Source organism: Dreissena polymorpha, chromosome 10 (assembly GCF_020536995.1).
Source record: "Dreissena polymorpha isolate Duluth1 chromosome 10, UMN_Dpol_1.0, whole genome shotgun sequence".
Taxonomy (NCBI): Eukaryota; Metazoa; Mollusca; class Bivalvia; order Myida; family Dreissenidae; genus Dreissena; species Dreissena polymorpha.
In genome coordinates, this window is record NC_068364.1 from 77,365,826 (window position 1) to 77,391,725 (window position 25,900).

Below are 25,900 nucleotides of genomic sequence, written 5' to 3' on the forward strand. Positions count from 1 at the left end.
TGTGTGTTTTTTATAGCGGAAAGCGTAGCCCCTGACACGACTGCACAAGTGCACATGCTTGACATGAGCTACGCTGGCTGCTTATGCCATATGACCAATATACGTATGACGCTGATGTAACAGTGCTATTTGAATGTATGGAAATAAAACGGTGTCGTAATCAAACATAAACATGTTTTGATTACAAAGGAATATATTTATAATTAACCATGTGAGGACACATATGATGTGATCTCCTGTAGTAAAATCTCTATCTACGAACACTGTTTTCTGATGTCATATACCTGCACTTCAATTATTTCATGCGGTGGATATGCGACTTTAAAGTGAATAGAAAACACAAAAATACATAAACCTTTGTTTTTAGTTAAATAACACACACTCGTCAATTTTCTACCTGTATTTCAAAGTCTGGATATACGTTGAATTCTTTTAAATGATATGTCTTGTTTATCGATATAGTCTAAATGTACTTTTAAGTTTTGTTATAGACGTTTATTAAACTTAAATTCCTATGCATACAACTACGTCATCCAATAAATGGTGTTGGCTGTTTAAGAGAAAAGAAATTGCAAAACTAAAATATTTAGTATACTGTAACTTCTACGGACAAAACACTGGTTATAAAAATAGTGAACCAAAACAAACATGAGTAGTGGAAAGTGCTTTGTTTTTATCACAACAACCACAATGCGACAATTTGCACAATATTTAATTTAATAAGCCGGACAATATAAACACATCTCAATAAATTAAACAGACATCCGGTTACAGTTTAGAAAAACACTTACACTTTAACTATAAACATACCATTAACAATGATGTTACATATTGAATATATTTACAAAAGCAATTAAAATGCATTGGGGGCAGTTTCAATAGAGTTTATACAACCAATATCTACTAATGAAAAATGTTTGCTTAAAGTAGACGAACAAATCAAGACTTGATTTAAACATTTCATCTTACAGTATCATATAGTCCAATACTTATATGCTTGTATAATAACATTTTTTGGGCTAAACATGCATACCAATTATTGCACATTTTGTATTTTGTTTTCTATGTATCAATTTGATATATCTAAAAATGAAACACAGTGTACACATTTAAAGCTATCTTCAGTTGTTCAACAACAGAACAAACATATTTTATGCATTCAATACAAATTCAAGATAAACAACCACACTGTTATGTAAATCTGGATTTAAGACATACGTGTATGCTGCAGTTTTAAATCTGAAGATTTACAGAAACTGGCCCCAGTGAATTCACTCCACTGACAGCTTATGTTGAACGGTCAACGTTACACAAACTGGAATAGGACTAGTACAATTACACAATTCTTTATCAGCAATACATCAAAACTATTCAAGTACTTTGCAATTAAGTATACCATTATTATAGAAATATACACATTTCGTGTAGAGGTATTTTTTGCAGAATATTCACTTATATACGTCACAATTACAAAACTCAAAGCACTGAGTAGTCATGTAAATTTAAGTAATTTTAATAAATGTCATTACTGATGCATTTTGTTATTACACATTGTGTTTGTGTAACAATAAGTACCACATTTTACCTTAACTATTACTTCATGAAACAAGCAAATAATTTGCAAATTGTTTATTCCACAAAATCCTTTTAGACTTTCACTTATTGCCGAGTATATATTGCGAAATAATTTGAAATTCTGTATGTATTTACTCGTTATATCAAGTTGTAAACACAATTATTATCTAACAAAAAAAGACATCTTAATTTGTATTGTTTAAGCAAATAATATTGCTCTGTTATAATACCAATAGAGGCAATTGCTATGCCTGACAATTGTTAACATATGACATCACTCTCCCTTATTTTGTAATTGACTCATTTCTAATTTCAAGGTATTCATTCCATGAAAAGCATAGCATATAACAAGGTGTTTCTATTGCCGTAAATATCCTTTTCTCTTCAGAATATTTAATGCTGCATTATTAAACAGTTTTTATACATATATGTGCATTTACACAAGCAATGTTGTTTTATAACAATAGTGTGTACAAATAAATGTAAACAGTGAGTTTATCTTAAACAATGGCAACACTAAATGTATGATTTACATCGAAAATACAATCGCTTTGCAGTTGCTCCATGTATAAATAGCAAAAAATACCTATAAACAGTTATCAAGAAATCTGGGTTAAATTACTCACTGATTTAAGAAGGTACAATTTGGTTGTGTAAATCTACATATGCATATATAAAGCATTATAAACTTTAACATCCAAAATCGAATGTTAGCACTTATGAGCATGTAAGTCTATGATCTTACTACACAAATTAACAAACATAAAATGTGCCATTTTTCATAAAACTCATCTTTTTTTTTAAATATTGTTTTTAATTCTGAGTTTTATTAAAAGCTTTCCAAATAAAACAACAGTCATGCTTTAATTATTTAGCAAACCATAGCAATTGAAATCAACAAAGTACTGGTGGTAACAAAGAATCAATAAATTTAAGTAGATTAAACACTTTTTCCCAGATAATTTATATTCCCTTGAAATAGTATGCTACTTAACAAGATTTTGGATCAAATACCGACCCGAATGAGCAAATTGACAAGTATTGTGTTCAGAAAGATTGATATACAGAAAAGCTGAAGTGTCATAACTCTCAACCTCTTTGGGGAATTATTTTAATGAGCACATCTATATTACTGGTAAAACAGAAAACTGAAACATGGACAATATGCCAATATATTTTCAATTGTGTCCAAGTTACCATAAACTTTTAAACAGCTTTGACAATCTTAAAATAACTTTGTTATGATTGTATTTCCCTTAAATTTACCATATCCGGATCAAAATCTGAAGTGAAAGGTTCATAATACAAACACAGACATTGGATATACCTGCAATATGTGTGCTTCAAATAATACATTTTGAAACATACTATATTTAACTAAAACGTCCAACATAACATGACTGACAGCATCATAATTCCCATAAAACATAAACTATTGTTTTTCATTAAATACAACTTGGTTGGTCACAAGAAAATATAAAGTAAACTATTGTGTCTCTTTGAAAACAACTTTGCTGGTCACATAACAAATGTGGCTGTTGATATGACTTTTTGGCATTTGAATTATGAATTGTTATTCTGACATTTCGACTTGAACAAGGTCATTTATTTTCCACCAGTCAAACAATTATAAGATAGAACCTGTCAGAGTACGTGCTCAACATACCACAAGGTATGTAGAGACTAGAACACCATGAACAGTATTTATCTCTGAGCTTCTTTTGTTTGACTGGGGTCAATATGGTAATAACTACTGCAACAGGGTGTATTTCTGATTGTATGGTTTGATTTCGTCATTGGCGTCTGAAAAACAAGAAAAATGCATACGAGTAAATTTCGGTTTTTCATATCATTTTTGATACCAATGACAAAAAGAACATGAACCGCACTGTCATAGAGTGTTACAACTTTTCTGATTTGAATCCACAGAGGAAATAATGGTCCTGAAACTATTGATGAAATAAGCATCGATAATACATATTAAAGGTGAAATATAACCTCTTTATCTACTAATACGTTGGGATTGGATTTAATAAAGATTCGTTTTTGGCATTGGAAAAGTAGTACCTAATAATTAATAAAAATAGGCAAGGGTCTACTAGCTGATGGCCCCTAAAACATTCATTGGGCAAAAGTTTTTCTAAGAAAACACATATCTCTTTGGTGAAGTAGGAAAATGTTGGTGACCACATTTTTCTTGTGTCACAAAACTCGACTGACGTCAAACAAAAATGAACCAAAATACACAGCAAGGCAAGTTCATATGATGGTACATATGTTTGGTTTCATCACACAAGAAGCAATAATTTTCGAGGTTACAGTAGACAAAAAATACGAGAGTTGCAGCGAACGACATATGGACGGACAAGGGTAAATCTATATTTACCCACCTAACACTTAAATTGGGGCCATGCAAAAAGCATGCGCATGACTCGTTAACTCACCGAAGGTTCCCTGTGTACACAGACTGAGGGTCCTGCACCATAGAGATGATATAATCTGAAGACGATGACTGCAGCGGGTTCATATTCTGTGTCTGCAAATGCTTCCGGAGCAGACTCTGCATTTTGCAATCAGGGTTTTCTGGAAATAAAGTCAGTCATGTGTCAAACAAGACACATTTTTGAAGACAATGCTAGCTTGACTTTGACATTCTTCAAGACTCCCAGGAATGGTTCAACTTTTTCAACCGGTCACACGTGTGAGTCCCTTAATAAGTCATACACGTAAAATAATCAGGCTTATCTAAAGCCTTGTGTCCACAATGTTCTAGAGTAGGAAGCCTCTTAAAACTTAACATACAGTCAATGATATCAAGACTTAATTTTATAAATTAGTATTTTATTTGTTGGTAATGACCAAATTGTCTGCAAAGTATTTATATAAAAACAATTTACAAGTGGCGCAGACACAGGTTAAATATACTTTTTTGTGATAAAAGTGGTATACATAGTTGATGATTCACGAAATGCAACACAATTTGAGAAAGTTGATTGACATACGTTTGGGAAAATCAAACAGAGGGGATAATTACTTGATAGTCAAGATGGTTGCGTCCGGGCTGAGTAATGAGCGTTATTTTGTATTAATACTCGCTCTATATCTTTACTCGCTACAGAATGTTTTAGCGGGGACACACAATTACAGATCTTGCTAAACAAATTTGTAGAGAGTAAAGTCGAGATATATGTGTATATCAATACGAAACAAACGATCATCACTTTCTTACGGCATTTCAAAATTAGTAAAAGTAATAATTAGTATAAAACAGCGAACCATACCAGTCTCATAATGGACGTCGCCTTCTTGACTTTCACGTTATAACCCCCTCTGATCACTTCTTCTTTGCCATTGACGCCATATTATGCAGTCATGTTGTTAACTGCAAATGGTTGAGAAATTTCAACGATAATGTTAAAAGATACATTCCTGTTCTGTAATAAATCAGTTTGCAGTAAAAACATAGTAAGCAATCTTTATAGAGACAAAGATTTTCTTTCTGCATACATTTTGTTCACTGAGAAAGATTGAGCAATACTTAAAGGAAAATGTTCAAAGATGTTCTTGTAAATGCCTGTTTTGTAGTCATTTTGTTTATTGTTAATTTTACACATTTAAAGGTGAAAGTATGTAGATTTTCTTATGATTCCCTGTATTGCAGTCATTTCCTTTAAAGATACATTTGGAACAATATTAAATAACTTGGTCATCAAGTTGGTTAACAAGTCCCTTTATTATCTTAAATTTTCTTACTACCATGACCATATATGCTGATTTAAGCCTTTTAACCTAATGTGACCTTAAACCTGACTCCCACGTTAGTACAATAACCAGGTCAAGTTGGTAGCATAAAAAATTATCGCTAGGCACCAAGTGGTTTTGGGTGATCCTCGACCTGTTTAGGAGAAGAGAAATCATAGGGAAAATAAATCAAAGCGAAGTCTAAAACATCAATATGTTTAGATATATTTTGAAACACATATTGTTCAGATATATTTTGAAACAAACTTAATAAGTTCTTCATACATTTTTTGAAGAAAAATATAAAGAAATTTATGTTTTGATTTTTGGCATTAATAATTCTATTAGTTATCATGCATATGCATTTGTGGTGTTGATGTATTGTGCTATAAAACATTTCTATGTTAAACAGAAATAAAAAAATATTTTCAATAACTACATTTGGTTTTATTTAAAACAATCCGCATTGAGCAAAAGACTGCGGCCCTTAGTACTCTTAAATGTTGAAGACAACTTACTTGACTGCTATTATTACTGCTTTGCTGGCGTGGCTTGGTCATTAGAATACTGTTAGACACTGAACAGGAACCGCTGAAAGAAAATATATTCTGGTAAATGTGTCATAATAAAACATACTAATTCACAATGGTTCCTGCATTGACAATTTTTTATCTCAAGTGATTCTAGTGACTATGCTTCCTTTGTTTTAAACAAAGCTATTTACACAGTTCTGTGGTCAAAATTCCCATGTTTGGTGAGAGATACAGTGTCAGTACATTAATATTATGCAAGAGAGTGACTTGGCCAATGATAAGTTAGAGCTTTGTCACAAAATGATTACCATACCCCAACCCGCACTTCATGGGGTTCACACAATTGAAGATATAATAAAATCCCTTGAGAAATGTAGATTTGGTTTGATACAAATATGTTTACATTTTATGCAGACAAAAAGCCCCTCTGACTGACCAACTTACAGACATTGACTCCAATAAACTACATGTATCTCCAAAACTTGGTGTGTGGGGTTTAATTATCATTAGTTGTTATCCCCACCTTTCAGGTTATGTTGATCTACTGTTGCTGTGGGATTGAGAAGTTCATGGTGCTTCATAAACCTGTCCCCCATGGCTGAGGCTGCTGCTAGAGTCCCTGTCCCCCATGGCTGAGGCTGTTGCTAGAGGTCATGTTGATCTACTGTTGCTGTGAGATTGAGAAGTTCAGGGTGCTTCATAAACCTGTCCCCCATGGCTGAGGCTGCTGCTGGAGCCCAGATTGCTTCATAAACCTGTCCCCCATGGCTGAGGCTGCTGCTGGAGGTCATGTTGATCTACTGTTGCTGTGAGATTGAGAAGTTCAGGGTGCTTCATAAATCTGTCCCCCACAGCTGAGGCTGCTGCTGGAGCCCTGCTTCATAAACCTGCCCCCCCCCATGGCTGAGGCTGCTGCTAGAGGTCATGTTGATCTACTGTTGCTGTGAGATTGTGAAGTTCAGGGTGCTTCATAAACCTGTCCCCCACGGCTGAGGCTGCTGCTAGAGCCCAGATTGCTTCATAAACATGTCCCCCATGGCTGAGGCTGCTGCTGGAGGTCATGTTGATCTACTGTTGCTGTGAGATTGTGAAGTTCAGGGTGCTTCATAAACCTGTCCCCCATGGCTTAGGCTGCTGCTAGAGCCCAGATTGCTTCATAAACCTGTCCCCCATGGCTGAGGCTGCTGCTGGAGGTCATGTTGATCTACTGTTGCTGTGAGATTGTGAAGTTCAGGGTGCTTCATAAACCTGTCCCCCACGGCTGAGGCTGCTGCTAGAGCCCAGATTGCTTCATAAACCTGTCCCCCATGGCTGAGGCTGCTGCTGGAGGTCATGTTGATCTACTGTTGCTGTGAGATTGTGAAGTTCAGGGTGCTTCATAAACCTGTCCCCCATGGCTTAGGCTGCTGCTAGAGCCCAGATTGCTTCATAAACCTGTCCCCCATGGCTGAGGCTGCTGCTGGAGGTCATGTTGATCTACTGTTGCTGTGAGATTGAGAAGTTCAGGGTGCTTCATAAACCTGTCCCCCATGGCTGAGGCTGCTGCTGGAGGTCATGTTGATCTACTGTTGCTGTGAGATTGAGAAGTTCAGCGTGCTTCATAAACCTGTCCCCCATGGCTGCGGCTGCTGCTAGAGCCCAGATTGCTTCATAAACCTGTCCCCCATGGCTGAGGCTGCTGCTGGAGGTCATGTTGATCTACTGTTGCTGTGAGATTGAGAAGTGCAGGGTGCTTCATAAACCTGTCCCCCATGGCTGAGGCTGCTGCTAGAGCCCAGATTGCTTCATAAACCTGTCCCCCACAGCTGAGGCTGCTGCTAGAGGTCATGTTGATTTACTGTTGCTGTGAGATTGAGAAGTTCATGGTGCTTCATAAACCTGTCCCCCACGGCTGAGGCTGCTGCTAGAGCCCAGATTGCTGTCCCCCACGGCTAAGGCTGCTGCTGGAGCCCCTATCCCCCACAGCTGAGGCTGCTGCTAGAGCCCCTGTCCCCCACGGCTGAGGCTGCTGCTAGAGGTCATGTTGCTCTACTGTTGCTGTGAGATTGAGAAGTTCAGGGTGCTTCATAAACCTCTCCCCCATGGCTGAGGCTGCTGCTGGAGGCCAGATTGGTTGATTTACTGTTGCTGTGAGATTGAGAAGTTCAGGGTGCTTCATAAATCTGTCCCCCACAGCTGAGGCTGCTGCTGGAGCCCTGCTTCATAAACCTGCCCCCCATGGCTGAGGCTGCTGCTAGAGGTCATGTTGATTTACTGTTGCTGTGAGATTGAGAAGTTCAGGGTGCTTCATAAATCTGTCCCCCACAGCTGAGGCTGCTGCTGGAGCCCTGCTTCATAAACCTGCCCCCCATGGCTGAGGCTGCTGCTAGAGGTCATGTTGATCTACTGTTGCTGTGAGATTGAGAAGTTCAGGGTGCTTCATAAACCTGTCCCCCATGGCTTAGGCTGCTGCTAGAGCCCAGATTGCTTCATAAACCTGTCCCCCACGGCTGAGGTTGCTGCTAGAGATGTCCCCCACGGCTGAGGCTGCTGCTGGAGCCCAGACTGTCCCCCACGGCTGAGGCTGCTGCTGGAGCCCAAATTGGCACCGATTAGATATTTGGCTAGGAATTCCATTCTCTGAAGGGACACATATGGCACAGTTGCACTGTTCATTACCTCGGCGAGGTTTTCAGAGAAAGGTGCCTTGTTCATTGACATGTTGTCCTGTGAAATAAAATATCAACAAATGTAACTTCAGTTGCATCAGCAGGAGATCATTCTATTTGTCACATCTACACAGTTTTCAGACAGTTCATTCACCGAATAAACAAGAATGCCAACAATACACCCGCTAACAAGACTGGGTTATATTGATCGTGAGTGAAATGGCGGACACGTTTAATTTGGTCATTTTTTCTTCATTAAACAAAAACATATGTTGGAGGTGCTACATGAGATCTGGTTGGTTACTAAATTTGGTCTAGATATTATGATCAAAAACATATTTCATGATGATCAGATGTTTTGAACTAGAGAGCAGACGCAATAGTGTGTGCAAACCTCTCGACAGCGCACTTACAGCTGCCATAGTCTTAAGTTTGGCGTTAAACAATAATGTGCTATTGCAACAAGGGAATGGAACAATAACAAGGCATAAACATTGATCAGTTAATTTGTAGATATAGTGGGCTCATCAAGTTATGAAAAGGTCACATGGACAGCATATCAATGTTATATTTATAACAATTCACAAAATTGCGCCTCACTCTGTGAAAATGGTTAAATGTATGTGTTTAAAGTATCGTCTCAAATAGGCCTGTGAAGTCCTTGCAGGCTAATCACTGACGGCACTCCGCCTAAACTAGATTTTTTCCAAGAAGAGACTTTCTTTATACAAACATAAGAGCTGTGATTTAAACATCTCTTTCTTTCTCCCTCCAACTGACATATATCTTTGAACATAGAATGAAAACATAACATGCATTTTAGTCTGAATTTAAATGCGATACACATGTAAGTATTTTAAGTACACTGAACAAAAAAAACAATATTCCTTAAATGTAGCGATTTTCTTTTAATACAATCTATAAGTTCTTTAATTGAAACAATGCACAATATCGTTCTTTGAAAAATATCTGCATCCTGCTTATTGTAACAAAAGGGTCAGTCAGGATGGCCCTGAAGACTTACCTTAGTTCGACTTAAAACTTTGGTAGAAGACTTGCCCTTTTTTACCTCACTTAAGCGAGTTTCGCAAATGGCTTTGATTATAAGATGATATTGTCAAGATAAACATTATACCCCAGTTTAAACATGACTGAGTCATAAATGTGGCTTCTAGAGTGGTCTGAGACCTAGTTTATGGAAAGATGTGACCAAATTTCAAAATTTGTCTAGACAAAATAAAAAAAGATGAAGTTTTATCAAGATTGAGTCGTCAATTCAACCTCTAGAGCGGTAACATGATATTTAGAACATTTTACCTAGTTACCCAGTTTTTGAACGCACATGATGTGATTTCAATATCCAGCATTCAAGATCAACATTCTGACCAAGTTTGATCGATTTTGAGTGGGAAGAAAGATTGTACCTCATGACCTAGTTTTGGGGTACATGTGACATAGATTCAAACTCAGACTTGAAAATTGAAAGATAAGCATTTTGACCAAGTTTCATCAAATTGAGTCATAAATGTGTCCTCTGGAGTGGTAAGAAGGCTTTTCTAACTGTTGACCTAAATTCCAAATTGGCTTAGACATTGTCAAGATAAGCATTTTGACCAAGTTTCATCAAATTGAATCATAAATGTGTCCTCTGGAGTGGTAAGAAGGCTTTTCTAACTGGTGACCTAAATTCCAAATTGGCTTAGACATTGTCAAGATTAGCATTTTTTTATCGAGATTGAGTCATACATGTTGCCCCTATAGTGGCATGGGGTTTTGAAAGATTTGATCTGGTGACATGGTTTCCTAGTTTTTGGCCAAGTTTCATGAAGATCGGATCAACAAATAAGGCATCTAGAGTGTTAACGAGCCAAAAGTTGACCACACGCACACAGCACATTGATTGACATAGGGTTATCACAATTTCTTACCAGAGCATTTTCTGCTCAAGTAAGCTTAAACTGAGGAGCTGCGCCATGAGCGCATGATACGCCCGTCGTTCGCCAATGAAGTAGTAAGGTAATAAATAACCCTTTGAATCATTTTTTTACTTCAGTTTATTTGTATTTGAATACATGGTTTATTTTATAAGTACATGAGCATGGAGCGCCGTCTCCTTGACATTCATACCATATCTTTTTTTGAGTATATGTATGCATTTCTTTAGAGGATATGGAGTTGAAGTAAACCTGTTATAGATATTTTGACCAATAATAAAAGAGAAATGTAGATGGGTAAGTGGTAGTGTACAATCGGAATAGAAAAAAGCTCACCTTGTTCAATTTTTCAGGGATACTAAAAAAAAAAAAAAAAATCCATCGAAGGATATTTGAGCTACAGTAGGACATTCAATGAAATCACGAAATTTTGACGAACAAAGTCCCATAACTCTGGAACGACAATTCAGAATTCCGTCAAAAACGAAAGGGGATCAGGGTTTATCAATATTAAGATTGTGTTAAAATTTGAAGAAAATCTGTCAAAGGATATTTGACGTAGCGTACGACATTAACAGACGGACGGACGGACGGCTACGGTAGGACATTCAATGAAATCACGAAATTTTGACGAACAAAGTCCCATAACTCTGGAACGACAATTCAGAATTCCGTCAAAAACGAAAGGGGATCAGGGTTTATCAATATTAAGATTGTGTTGAAATTTGAAAAAAATCCATCGAAGGATATTTGAGCTACAGTAGGACATTCAATGAAATCACGAAATTTTGACGAACAAAGTCCCATAACTCTGGAACGACAATTCAGAATTCCGTCAAAAACGAAAGGGGATCAGGGTTTATCAATATTAAGATTGTGTTAAAATTTGAAGAAAATCTGTCAAAGGATATTTGACGTAGCGTACGACATTAACAGACGGACGGACGGACGGACAGACGGACGGACGGACAGACGGACGGACGGACAGACGCGGGGTATACCATAATACGTCCCGTCATAGACGGGCGTATAATAAAAACCTTTAAATGTGTAAATATGTACCACATATCACTAACAATTCTTCTGGGGGCTATAGCCATAAGGCACATTCCTGATGTAGTCAATACAACGCTTCTTATACTACTACTATAATTTGCATATAATTACAAACACAATCACAGTATTGGTGATTAAAATTGCTATCCAGATCTCCGCAAATATAACACCCATCTAACACAAAGGCACAAACAACATTGACCCCTTTGATATAGAAATGGCAGTTTAATTACTATCATTACATTTGATATAGAACGTGATTTTGGTAAAGAGTTAAAAAGTCAGTTTGGTTGGTACCTACAGATAATTTGCATGATATTGACGTGTTTGAAATAAAGCTCTGGATGTTCAATATAACTCATAATAATAGGGTTGAGCGTGAAGCTGTCTATCTTATTAACATTTGTATCGAAGATGCACTAGTTTCACTTTTAACCCTTAAATTAGTAAGATATTCGTGTCAATTTATTGAAGAGCAGAAAACCCAATTTTGTGTGCATTTTGGTTTTACCAATTTGTTAAAGCTTGATTGCATCAAAAGTCTCAGGCTTATAAAAGCCGCATTTAGGGAAAATTTGGCTTAATGCATGTGCATAGGCACAGGCTAATCAGGGAAATTTTTTCGACCAAGACAGGATTTTCATTCAGAAGAGACTACCTTGGCATTTTAAGACAGGACATTGTGTTAGGTGCTCACAACTGTGCCACAGTTATCCCTTTTCCAATGATAAGGGAACTTACTTCAGTTTTATTTTTTTATTTGAATATTTTGGGCTGTTGTTCGGTTTCATTCCAAATGTAACAAAATATCCATTTTTCCAAAATGACAGATTGAAATTAACAAGTGAAGGTTTCCAAAACAACGAAAAATATATGCCATTTTCAGTTCAAGTTAAACCATAGTAAATGTAATATTGAAAAAACTTTTATCCTCAATATTAAAGTATTTGTTAGCAAAAACAACCACAACACCTATTTCTCAATTTTGCTTAAAACAAGCAAATTTGTTGAATTGATATCCCCCATCAAATAAATTTTGTTTATGGATGGGTGTAGAACAAAAAGAAAAGGTATAAATGAATTGTTGTGCCTTTTGTCAATTATTGTTTTTAACTCATTTGTACCTGTGATGGGTTTGCAGACAATTAAATGCAGATAGCATATTTTTCATGAATCAATTTACTATGGAAAGTTATTACAGAATTCGTTTAATGCATAGTAAAGGAATGACTAAATAATGAATAATTCATCAAGTTTGTGACCTTTGACCTCAATGTATGACCTTGACCTTAACACCTAAGATTATGGGTGTTGAATGTGAAGCAACCCAGATGATTGAGAACAACATGGCAAGTTTTATGGCTCTGGCTCATGTGTTAATGGAGATAAAGCTCTAAGCTTATATTAAAAAGCATTTTTTTCAAGATACAAAGGGCCATAACTCCATTATTAACAGATGTTGTACAATGCCATTTGGCGTGCATCATCATCTTATCCATATATATACTCATACCAAGTTTCAATGAAATCCACCAAAGCACTTCCAAGATATGGCTCCGGACATAAAAGTGCCGGCCGGACAGATAAACGGACGGACTGACAACGCCAAAACAATATCCCTTCGCCTATGGCGGGGGATAATAACAACACAGTTTTTTTGGCGTAGCTGTTTAAAGCCACTTTTGAACTTACCTGACCTGACCGCGGCTAGACACAAATGAATACACTTCATTTATTCTATTGGCTGATTTTAACATACAACCAAAACATTGAAAACAAGTCCACGTCTTTTTAACACTGTTTTACTGCGTGTTCAGCATGAAACAACTGTATCTCTAATGAAAAGGCTTGATAGATAGAACAGTTTTACACTCAACTCTTAACATCAATACGGTTTGTGCATGCACCTTTTATTTCCAGAGGATTGTCAGCGCCATAGCATTTGTTTTTAAAGGCTGCGTTCTCATATTTAGTTATTACTACCGTATTGCATTCTGTGATCACGTATATTTTAGATCATATAAATATTGTTGTTCCATATCCTGATATTTGCTTTGACCAAAATATGTTAAATTGTTTTCGAAACATCGAAAATAATATGTAAAAGTATAAAGCTTTAAACAAACCATCGTTCCGGCAGTATAAAACGTGACCTCACTTTAAAGCATTGCATTCCATCTCACAAGGTATAAAGTTCAGTTCGCGGTCAGTACAAGACTCGTTATATAAACTCTATCGCGTTAACTCGGTGAACATGACCAGAAATATCTTCATTGCAGATATTCGGCGATATAATTATGGTATGTCAATAAAGGATTGTTTTTCAATAATTCCATGATATGTACCAGCTTTGATTAATTTAATAAGAATTATTCCACCATAGCAACCAATTTACTAAGCATGAGCCCAATGATTCACGATACTATTAACAATCAAATCAAATAACTGTGTCCGAAAAACCACTACAACAATACCTGTCTGTTCGAAGAACGCGTGTATTAATATTTCAAATATGTACGGTTTGGCCATATACTCGTATATAATCATTTAATTTATATTCTTCTTGTATATTTTTGTTCTTTATCAATAGAATCGAGAGCGTTTATATAAGCCTAAGGCTTTCGATGCAATCAAGCTAAAATAAATAGGTTTAAACTATAGATATATGGTCAACAATATCTAATAATGCGAAGTAAGCCACAAAATCTGGCGCAAGGTTATTGATTTGCATGTGATGCTGCTATAGAACTGCGTAGAAAAAGGAATTTGCTGTCTCATTAATATAACTCTTTATCTTTCATCAACCACAAACACAATCAACGCCGTACATCTTTTGGAAAGATATTTCTTGTTCGAAATACAAAGACTCCAAGCCCCATTCTAAAAGTGGTAAAACAAACTATTACTGTTGAGATGTAGTGGCTGGGTGCAGTTGAGAAGCATGGTTTCCTGGGCCTGAACTTGTGAGGATATGGACCCTATAAACATAAAGAAATATCTTAACAAATCCCAACAAGATGCGTTTGTGAAACACAATGTCCCCGTATATGACGTTTGACCTTGAAGGATGACCTTGACCTTGACCTTTCACCACTCAAAATGTGCAGCTCCATTAGATACACATGCTTGCCAAATATCAAGTTGCTATCTTCAATATTGCAAAAGTATTAATAAAATAAGCGATTTGGGCCACATATATTTGACCTCTGACCTTGAAGGATGACCTTGACCTTGATCTTTCACCACTCAAAATGTGCAGCTCCATGAGATACACATGCATGCCAAATATGAAGTTGCTATCTTCAATATAGCAAAAGTTATTGCAAAATGTTAAAGTTTGCGCAAACAGACCAACCAACAGACCAACCAACCAACCAACCAACAGACAGGGCAAAAAAGAATATGTCCCCCACTACTATAGCGGGGGACATAAAAATATATTCAATGAATTCAGAAATGTCATCATTTACATGGACCAAATATGAACCCTTGGGGCTTTGCTGTAAACACAATGTTTATATGACGGTTTTACCAGGATCAGTCAATGATCACTAGGACCTAGTTTATTAATAAAACAAACTGTGAAAGGGACCTCTAGATTATGGTCCATATCAAATATAAAATCCTTGTAAAACTGGGAAATCCTGGGGGTAAGCCAGTTTTGACCAAAACACATTATTTGGAAACATTTGTCGATGACTCACTTTACACTGTTGCACACCAAACATTAAATCTCTTGGCTATGCAGTTTCAAACAAGAGATGTGTTCGTCAGACACACAATGCTCCCTACTGCGCCGCTTTGAAATAAAATGTATATTTTTCATTTGGCAGGTATAGAAATCATATCCATTTCAAGCTTTTTACTTCCCTTGAATTTTGTCCAATCCAACCTGGGGGGGGGGTCTGTAGACTGTCACATATGACCAAGTCAGACATCACTGACAACCAAGGCTGTGTTTTATCAAAGAGACCATAGCCAGAGTTCATCATGTATCTATGGACATAAGTCCACATGTATGTAATGAACCATACCATTCACACATAAGTACAGGAAAGACATGATAATTATATCATTAAAAAAAACTTTGACAAATCAATCATTTAAGTTATAAATAATCAAAATAAAAAATCTGTACAGTAATTGTGAAAAGAACTTAAATTGTTGGTAAGGAAATATATAATCTGACATTAATAATTATATAAATTACTTCCCTTAAAAATAATTGCCTCTAACAAATCTCTATTTTAGTAGCAAATAATTAAAAGTCCCTACCATGACTGTAGATTCACCACTCAAAATGTGCAGCTCCATGAGATACACATGTATGCCAAATATCAAGTTGCTATGTTCAATATTGAATAATTATCTCCCTTTAAACCTTATTACTTCCCTTGGATTTGTTTGTTTGACCTTAGACCTTGAAGGATGACCTTGGCCTTTTACCAAGATGTGTTTGCGCCGCTTTCATTTATTTAACAAAAATATATAAATTGGCAGGTCAGATAATTATGTCCATTTAAAGCTTATTACTTTCTTGAATTTGTTTTTTCGACCCCGTGACCTAGTTTTTGAGCCTGCATGACCCATATTCGAACTTGGCCTAGATATTGTCTATACACAACTTCTGACCAAGTTTGGTAAAGATCGGATGAAAACTATTTAAATTAGAGAGCGGACAGGAAAAGTGTGACAGACAGACTGATAGACGGACAGTGCTAAAACTATATACCCCCTTTTCTTGAAAGGGGGCATAAAAAGATGAATAATTCGAACACCCAAGGATTATTCCTGTGAAGTTTCATTAAATTATATTCAGTGGTTCAGGAGGAAATGTCCTTTAACGAAAACGTTGACAGACGAACACAAACACGTCGCCAACGGATGGACTGTGGATTCCAAAGTTTCCAAAATTCATCGAAAGTTTCAGGTCTCTAGTAGCGAAAAGTTTAAGTTAACCGCTACACGATTTAAAAAAGGGGGTTATCTCTCCAACTATGTCAGAAAAATCTAATAAAAATATGAACTTTCACAAGTTCACATGCATTGTTAAATAAATGCAAAGATTGAATCCCTTTAGCACAATACGTTTTTAGTTAGGGCGGCCACACAAGAGTATGGGATCAAAGAATGGATGAAAGGATGGACACAATCACGAATAAGGGTAAATCGTTATACACTCCTTACCTCATATAGTGGAAACATCAATATATCCGTAGTCTACCAAAAATTATTTGAATGACTGTGAAACGTTTTGCATTACAACCTACCTTGTAGATGAGATAATCTCTGCCCCTGAGCAGGCAAGTGTGGAGCCCCAAGGTTAGAGTGGCTGTACCCTGGGGGTAGGACTCGTTGAGCTTTGCCCCGAATTCCTGGCCCAAGAGCTCGACGCCTATACTCAGGAATTGTCCTTGGGCGTCCAGCTCCAGCTCACCAGAGAGCCTGTAATTCAGCTGAGTACCAAACTGTGATTGTATGGGGTCCTGTAAGAACTAGAAAAATTAGATTCCAGTAATGTTTTCAGTTTTTATAGACCCCTACACATAAAAATACATTTCAGTCACAGTAATGGGGTCAGTTAGATATTCTGTTCCTGGCTTATTTAAGCGCATATACTGATGCCAGCAAATGACAACTGCCGTACTAGAATAAGAGAGAGAATGGTCATATAATTTTTTTCATGACCATTCAATTAACAAGTTATGTGGATGACACAATCCCAAAATATGGCTTTTTCAAAATTCTTAAAAGAAAACAACATCTTCTAATCCTATTAAAATAAATTGTAATTTACATATAACTGAAAATGCTTAATCATCTATAAACAAGAGTGCCAAACAAGATACGCCCGTTTGAAGGTTTTGGACAATTTGATAACTTAATCATTTAAGTGGCAAAATGATATATTTTTTAATATTAAGCAACACATAACTTAACCATTTAAGTGGCAAAATGATATATTTTTACGTCATAACTAACCATTTGAGAGGCAAAATGATATATTTTTAACAATTAAGCAACAAGTACAATGAAGATCGGATGAACACTACTTCAATTAGAGAGCTGACACCATGCTAAATGCTTAAAATGCAATAAGTGACCTCATGACCTAGTTTTTGACTGGCATGACCCATATTTGAACTTGACCTACATATCATTTTGACACTACTTCTGACGACATTTGTTGAAGGTCTGATGAAAACTACTTCAATTAGAGAGCAGACACCATGCTAAATGCGTGAAACGCACTAAGTGACCTCGTGACCTATTTTTTTTACCCAGCATGACCTTTATTTGAACTTGACCTAGATATCATTTAGACACAACTTCTGATCAAATTTGGTGAAGATCGGATGAAAACTACTTCAATTAGAGAGTGGGCACCATGCTAAATTCTTGGAATGCACTAAGTGACCCAGTGACCTAGTTTTTGACTGGGCATGACTCATATTCGAACTTGACCTTCATATTGTCTAGATACAACTTCTGATCAAGTTTGGTTAAGATCAGATGAATACTATTTGAATTAGAGAGCGGACACTGCTGTGGACACCGCCGCCCGCCAAGGGTGATCTTATATTGGTCCGGTTTTGAATTTGAAAATGACCCATGTTATGCAAAAAAAGGGTTATATATACCAAACAAAGTGGCGCCGTTGAAAATGCACTAATTGACCCTATGACCTAGTTTTTGACCCGGCATGACCCATATTCGAACTTGGCCTATATATCAACTAGATGCAACTGCTGACCAAGTTTGGTGAAGATCGGATGAATACAATTTGAAATAGAGTCCGGACAAAGTGGCCCCTTTGAAAATGCACTTATTGACCCTATGACCTAGTTTTTGACCCGGCATGACCCATATTCGAACTTGGCCTAGATATCAACTAGATGCAACTGCTGACCAAGTTTGGTGAAGATCGGATGAATACAATTTGAATTAGAGTCCGGACAAAGTGATGCCTTCCGCCCGCCGCCCGCCCGCCGCCCGCCCGCCCGCCAAGGGGTTTCACATAATACGTCCCGTATTTTATACGGGCGTATAAAAAGTGTAATTGCTGTTTAGTCAAACACGAATTTGTAACAATTGTGACGTAGAATATCCCCCAATGCCGCAAGTCAGAATATGTAACATGATGTTATAGAATGTCTCAGTTTTGTAATTTTTAGTGTAGAATGATACAATGTATATACACAACCTCATATGAGAAGGAACAATACCTGAAAGTTTGAAAGCTGAACGTTGTATTGTTAAGTGAACGCCCACAGACAGATGGAAAGACAGACAGATAGACGTCCGTCCAAGGGGATTCCATTATACCCCAATTAACAGGGGTATAATTAATAAATATCTTCAGGGCATATCATCACTCCAGTTGCATATTTGTATACTGAAAACCTGGACAGGTGGTAAGTTGTAGTTTATAGATATTCTTATTTAAAATAAAAGCAGATAATTATTTCATAGAATGTTTACTACATTTCAATAATTGTTTAACTTATCTTAAACAACATTTAATAAGTATCATGTTTAATTTATGAAAGGGGATTATTTGTAATATACAAGTGAAAACAAAGAAACAACTTTTGGTTTAGAGGCTGAATTTTGGCACAAAAATGTATGAAAATATGCCCTGACCTTTTATGATTAACACTGATATCAAATCAACACTTATAAGTATTTATTTACTCAGTTTGACCAGTTAATAAAAAGAGTCGTTCCAGATTAGACTGTGCTGTCTGCACAAACAGCCACGACACTTTCCACTTTAATGGAATTTTCTGTTTTAAAGGCATATTCAGAACACTTGGTCACTAATAAGCCTGGGCAGACTTAACACGCTTATCTGGGACAACACTTTAGCACTGTTTTTCCAGAGCGCAGCTAATATACTACCTGTTTTTGTTGCTTATAGGCAGAGATTGTGTGAGTCCCAACAGTGAAGTCGCCAACCAAAAACTGGGAATGTTGGACAGCACTGTTCCTCGTGCGTAAGGTTCTCATTATTTGAGAGCAACGTATCGAGGTCAGTCAAGTTAACAGACGAGTCACTCAGCACCTTCTCTGTCTGTTAGATCCGATTATTTTATCTTGAGTGACTTGTCAAGACAGAAGTCAGACTCACCAAGCCACCATGCAAGATGTTCATAGGTGACACGCTGAATTGCTTGAGCGACTTGTAGTATTTGTGCAAGATGTTAATACCTGGAGTGCTGATTTTCTTGAGCGACTTATAGTATTTGTGAGATGTTCATAGGTGACGTGCTGAATTTGTTGAAGACTTGTAGTATTTCAAGGGGATGATCATACGTGGCGTGCTGAATGTCTTGAACAACTTGTATTATTTGTGGGAGATGTTCATAGGTGGCGTGCTGAATTTCTTGAGTGACTTGTAGTATTTGTGAGATGTTCATAGGTGGCGTGCTGAATTTCTTGAACGACTTGTAGTATTTGTGGGAGATGTTCATACGTGGCGTGCTGAATTTCTTGAACCACTTGTGGTATTTGTGGGAGATTTTCATAGGTGGCGTGCTGAATTTCTTGAGCGACTTGTAGTATTTGTGCGAGATGTTCATAGATGGCGTGCAGAATTTCTTGACCGACATGTAGTATTTGTGCGAGATGGTCATAGGTGGCATGCTGAATTTCTTGAGCGACTTGTAGTATTGGAAGATGTTCATAGGTGGCGTGCTGAATTTCTTGAGCGACTTGTAGTATTTGTGGGAGATGTTCATAGGTGGCATGCTGAATTTCTTGAGCGACTTGTAGTATTTGTGCGAGATGTTCATAGGTGGCGTGCTGAATCTTGAGCGACTTGTAGTATTTCTGGGAGATGTTCATACGTGGCCTGCCAAATTTTTAAACAACTTGTAGTATTTGTGCGAGATGTTCATACGTGGCGTGCTGAATTTCTTGAGCAACTTGTAGTATTTGTGGGAGATGTTCATAGGTGGCGTGCTGAAATTCTTGAACGACTTGTAGTATTTGTGGGAGATGTTCATAGGTGGCGTGCTGAATTTCTTGAGCGACTTGTAGTATTTGTTGGAGATGTTCATAGGTGGCGTGCTGAATTTCTTGAACGACTTGTATTATTTGTGGGAGATGTTCATAGGTGGCGTGCTGAATTTCTTTAGCGACTTGTAGTATTTGTAGGAGATGTTCATAGGTGGCGTGCTGAATCTTGAGCGACTTGTAGTATTTGTGGGAGATGTTCATAGGTGGCGTGCTGAATTTCTTGAACGACTTGTTGTTTTTGTGCGAGATGTTCATAGGTGGCGTGCTGAATGTCTCGAGCGACTTGTAGTATTTGTGTGAGAAGGGGGTTTGGACTGTTTTCAACATTTACTTCAACAATGTTCTTCTTCTTGGATAATAATGTAATCTAAAAAGGAAATGGCAAGTAAACTAAAAATAGAAATATAGAGTGTTTTTAGTAACAAACAAATACGTCTTGAATACATGTATATATGCTGTAACACCTTACTTAACACACCTGTTTGTTTAATGCAAAACATTGTTTCTATAATTGATATTTAGGATAGCGAAATGATTTTTGTGCAAAGTAGCACTCATAATAGCATTGTTTAAATGAATAACGTGAACCCACTTGAAATGTTGTAGCAAGTTGCCATAATTATCTTTATTTTAAACAGACATAACTTCAAAAATGTGAGACTATACCACTTTAAATGTTACACAATACAACTTTTTGCTAATAAATTACTTAACAAGAGCTACGCATAACGAGTGCAAACGCTCGGCTAGGGTGCAGTTTTGAATAAATGAAAGCTTGTCAGAAATTATTATCATTTTATAGAGGTCACAGTGACCTTAACCTTTGACCTAGTGACCCAAAAATGGGTGTGACATGGGTGTGACATGTAGACCTCATCAAGGTGCATCTACATATGAGGTTTCAAAGTTGTAGGTGGAAGCACTTTGATTTTAGAGCAAAATGTGAAGGTTTTAGCACGACGCCGGCGGACGACGAGCTGGCTATGACAATACCTATAGTTTTCTCCGAAAACGCCGAGGCATGCCCAGGGATGTACCATGAATGTTCAAAACGAAGTCGTTACTGTCTTTGTACAGGTTATCCAACTTTTTATTGTTTTGATATTCTTTCTGGTGTCCAACAGCGAGAACTGATTGTTAGCTTTAACATAACTTTTGCTATAACTCCTCGTGTCTGGAACACGTGTTCCTATCCCGGCACTCAAGCTGAACTAACTCAGGCTCGAGTGTGGTTCACTCAACAAGGACATTGCAGTTGTTGAGAACAGTGCACGAGAACTCAACGTGCTCAGAATTTCCTGCAGAAGAATGGAATCGTTCAACAAAGCTGACCTTTTGAGGCAGTAGGTCAAGGTGGAGGCGCTAGGGTCAGGTCCAGTGGAGGGTCCTCGTGGACTGAGGCTGCTAGGGTCAGGTGGAGAGGAAGGTTCGTCCTTGACTGAGGCGCATGCGGGCTGGACTGGTGCTGTTGCCGTGCCAAATCAATATGGTGATGGTGCTCTTCTGAAAACAACACAATGGGTGATATTAACTTGAAACAAAGGTTTGTATTTCAATTTATAAAAAAACTATGCATTTTGATTGGATGTGATTTTTTTAAACAGCAAATCTTCATTCTTATGAATTTTTAATCTGACATATCCTTGGTTCCATGTCCAAAATAGCATACACATGAATCAGATCAGACCATTATGTATTTAAACATTAAAAGTGTTGGCAAGTGCTATATAGACCTGTAAATTTTTTTTTTTCTAAACTTGCAGAGATTTAATTTCATAAGCCAATATGTGGCTCATAAATTTCACATAAGCTAATCAGGGAGGACACTTTCCGACTAGACTTGATTTTCATAAAGAGGAGACTTCCTTTCAACAAAAAATACTTTGAAAGAGTCAGTGTTATCCCTGATTAGCCATAAAGACTGCACAGGCTAATTTGGGACAACAATTTAAGCACATCATATAAAATACTATTTTCACAAGTGGCGCTGCCCTGAGTGAAAATATGTATTTATTATGATCACGGGTGAATTAAAATCGATATTCCATAGAATCCAACACATTTTCTTTTTATTTTATGCTTTTTTCACCGCTTATTTTTATTGTAAAAGAATTAAACTGGATAATTTCGTTGGATTTATTACGTCATTTCGTCGAAAAAAATGACGTCATTTCACAGTAAAACAGTGAAAAATATCAATATTTTTCATTATTACCTGATGTCTTATATAAATGATAACTAATTATTTTTTGCTATTTCCTCGTCGAAAAAGAAATTTGCAATGTTTTAAACTGTTACCGGTGAATATCGAACTGTTGACCGGTCAACAGTTTGAACTGTTGCCCGCTGAAATAATGACGTCATTTCGTCGAAAAAAATGACGTCATTTTACAGTTAAACAGTCAAAATTATTTATTCTATCGATTACTGTTGTGTGTAAATGAAAATTTAGTTTGCCTTATTTCTATGTTGGAAATTTGATCAGGTAATAAAACTGTTATTTCATGGATGCTTGGTGAACAGTCAAAACTGTTGTCCCTCGGTGTCAGGGCTGACATTTGGAACTGTTGCCCGAGGCCGAAGTCATCCCTGATACCTTGGGAAACAGTTTTGACTGTTCACCGCGCATCCATGAAATAAGTGTATACTGCTATTTTTCACTGTTTAAAACAGTGAAATACCAGTTTTATTTCACTGATATTTCTCTATAAACCACCGGAGAGAATAAAATAAAATGTTTTTTATTGGTTCTCATTCTATTAATCACTTTACTTTTACAATGTCTTCACAGATGTTTTACTGTAAAAATATGTTTCAATAAATGGGAGGCAAACATTTGACATTAATGTCTTCCTAAAGTTGCAAAAACATTCATACATTTTTACCATGTCTTTACAGATCTTTGAATGTTAAAATCTATTAAAATTCACAAAAGACAAAAAATCAAAAGTAAATAAACATGTAACATGTAACAATCTGTATACATGGGTGAAAGTAAAAAAAAAGGAAAATAAGGAAATATTTTAGCTAGGGGCCGCAGGGCCGAAGGCCCCGGGAAGCTCCTAAAGGATAGCAAAATGATTTGCAAATAGGAAGCTATCCCCAAGTATAAGACCAACATATGTTGACAGTAATTCTTGCAGCTTACTTAACATGCATACAATGGAAAGCAAACAATGTTTATGTTTGTACATGTACAATAACTTTATTCAGTCATTTAATCTATTAATTTTGTTTATTAAGCATACACAGCATACACTCTTAACTTAAAGAATTACTATAAATGTTTAATTATGAACACTAAAAATAAAAAAAAATGAAAATAGACTAGATACGCCTGGAATCGATCATATTTTTTTTATTTTGTGTGTCGGCATTGCTGGACACATGGCCTACCCCCCCCCCCCCCCAACAACAAAATCTTATCAGATTTACTTGATTCACGAAAACAACAACTATCCTTAATTGTAATACAATGTAAATATTAACTATTAACTGCTGAATATGTTATAATTTTTAGAAATTTGATATTATGCTTATTTTTGAACAAGTCCAAATAGGTTCTCTCCATACATGTTTTGTTGTATTATTGCATTTGTTCTGTCTGTCTTTATTTAAATAAATTTCTCTCTTTATTAAAATAAATTTTGAGTCCACACTCTAATAAGAATAAGTGTCCTAGCTTGAATACCGATTTACTTTCATGGCTTTGATAAAAGGTTAACAAAGCATGAGAACCATGCAATGTTAGCTCTGTAAATTATAAAATAAGATTGCTTAACAACTATTGTAGCTCTGTAAATTATAAAATAAGATTGCTTAATAACTATTGTAGCTCTGTAAATTATAAAATAAGATTGCTTAACACCTATTGTAGCTCTGTAAATTATAAAATAAGATTGCTTAACAACTATTGTAGCTCTGTAAATTATAAAATTAAATGGCTTAACAACTATTGTAGCTCTGTAAATTATAACATAAGATTGCTTAACAACTATTTTTTTATTGGCATATACATGCACGTCATTGTCTTAATAACCACTGTTTGTTATACCATATTTGTTCTCATCAGAATTTTGTATAAGACTCTTAAACAAACCGGAACCAGAATTAACTTTAGCCTCGTTCTGGGAAAACTGGGCTTTACTAATGTGAATAATGTGGTCCAACATTAGCCTGTGCAGTCCTGACAGGCTAACCAAACACAACACTTTTTGCCAAGACTTGTTTTTGGTTGAGAAGAAATTTCCTTTTAACAAAAAGTCCCTCAACAGCGGAATGTGCTGTCCCTGATAAGCCAATGTATGCAATGCAAACGCTAATCGTTGGATGGCACATAACATGAATTAAGCCCTGTTTTCCCAGAACCTTGTATCGCCTTATAAAACCATGTAACAGATTGTAGGCAGACTAACTTTGAGCCTCATTATGAGATAACAGGGCTTACTGTAACAGATTGTAGGCGGACTTACTTTGAGCCTCATTATGAGAAAACAGGGCTTACTGTAACAGATTGTAGGCAGACTTACTTTAAGCCTCATTATGAGATAACAGGACTTACTGTAACAGATTGTAGGCAGACTTACTTTGAGCCTCATTATGAGATAACAGGGCTTACTGTAACAGATTGTAGGCAGACTTACTTTAAGTCTCATTATGAGATAACAGGGCTTACTGTAACAGATTGTAGGCAGACTTACTTTGAGCCTCATTATGAGATAGCAGGACTTAGTGTAACAGATTGTAGGCAGACTTACTTTGAGGCTCATTATGAGATAGCAGGGCTTACTGTAACAGATTGTAGGCAGACTTACTTTGAGGCTCATTATGAGATAACAGGGCTTACTGTAACAGATTGTAGGCAGACTTACTTTGAGCCTCATTATGAGATAACAGGACTTACTGTAACAGATTGTAGGCAGACTTACTTTGAGCCTCATTATGAGATAACAGGACTTAGTGTAACAGATTGTAGGCAGACTTACTTTGAGGCTCATTATGAGATAACAGGGCTTACTGTAACAGATTGTAGGCGGACTTACTTTGAGCCTCATTATGAGATAACAGAGCTTACTGTAACAGATTGTAGGCAGACTTACTTTGAGCCTCATTATGAGATAACAGGACTTACTGTAACAGATTGTAGGCAGACTTACCTTCAAGCCTCATTATGAGATAACAGGGCTTACTGTAACAGATTGTAGGCAGACTTACTTTGAGCCTCATTATGAGATAACAGGGCTTACTGTAACAGATTGTAGGCAGACTTACTTTGAGCCTCATTATGAGATAACAGGGCTTACTGTAACAGATTGTAGGCAGACTTACTTTGAGCCTCATTATGAGATAACAGGGCTTACTGTAACAGATTGTAGGCAGACTTACTTTGAGC

General features: G+C 36.7%; 1 protein-coding gene and 1 long non-coding RNA gene across 5 annotated transcripts in view; one reads left to right on the forward strand and one right to left on the reverse strand.

The window, feature by feature from the left end:
* LOC127846895 (uncharacterized) overlaps positions 1-25,900 on the forward strand; it is a 179,118-nt gene that overhangs the window by 127,818 nt on the left and 25,400 nt on the right. The window lies entirely within an intron of this gene.
* Positions 2,383-7,932, reverse strand: LOC127846903 (uncharacterized). Of its 4 annotated transcripts, XR_008033718.1 has the most exons (9): positions 7,728-7,932; positions 7,506-7,641; positions 7,012-7,455; positions 6,605-6,690; positions 6,373-6,554; positions 5,835-5,907; positions 4,857-5,470; positions 4,020-4,158; positions 2,383-3,378 (listed from the first exon to the last, which is right to left on the reverse strand). It is a non-coding gene; the product is annotated as an uncharacterized LOC127846903 (long non-coding RNA). The 4 variants fall into 4 exon arrangements; XR_008033717.1 differs by lacking the exon at positions 7,728-7,932 and having other exon boundaries at positions 7,592-7,713; XR_008033716.1 differs by lacking the exon at positions 7,728-7,932 and having other exon boundaries at positions 7,506-7,713.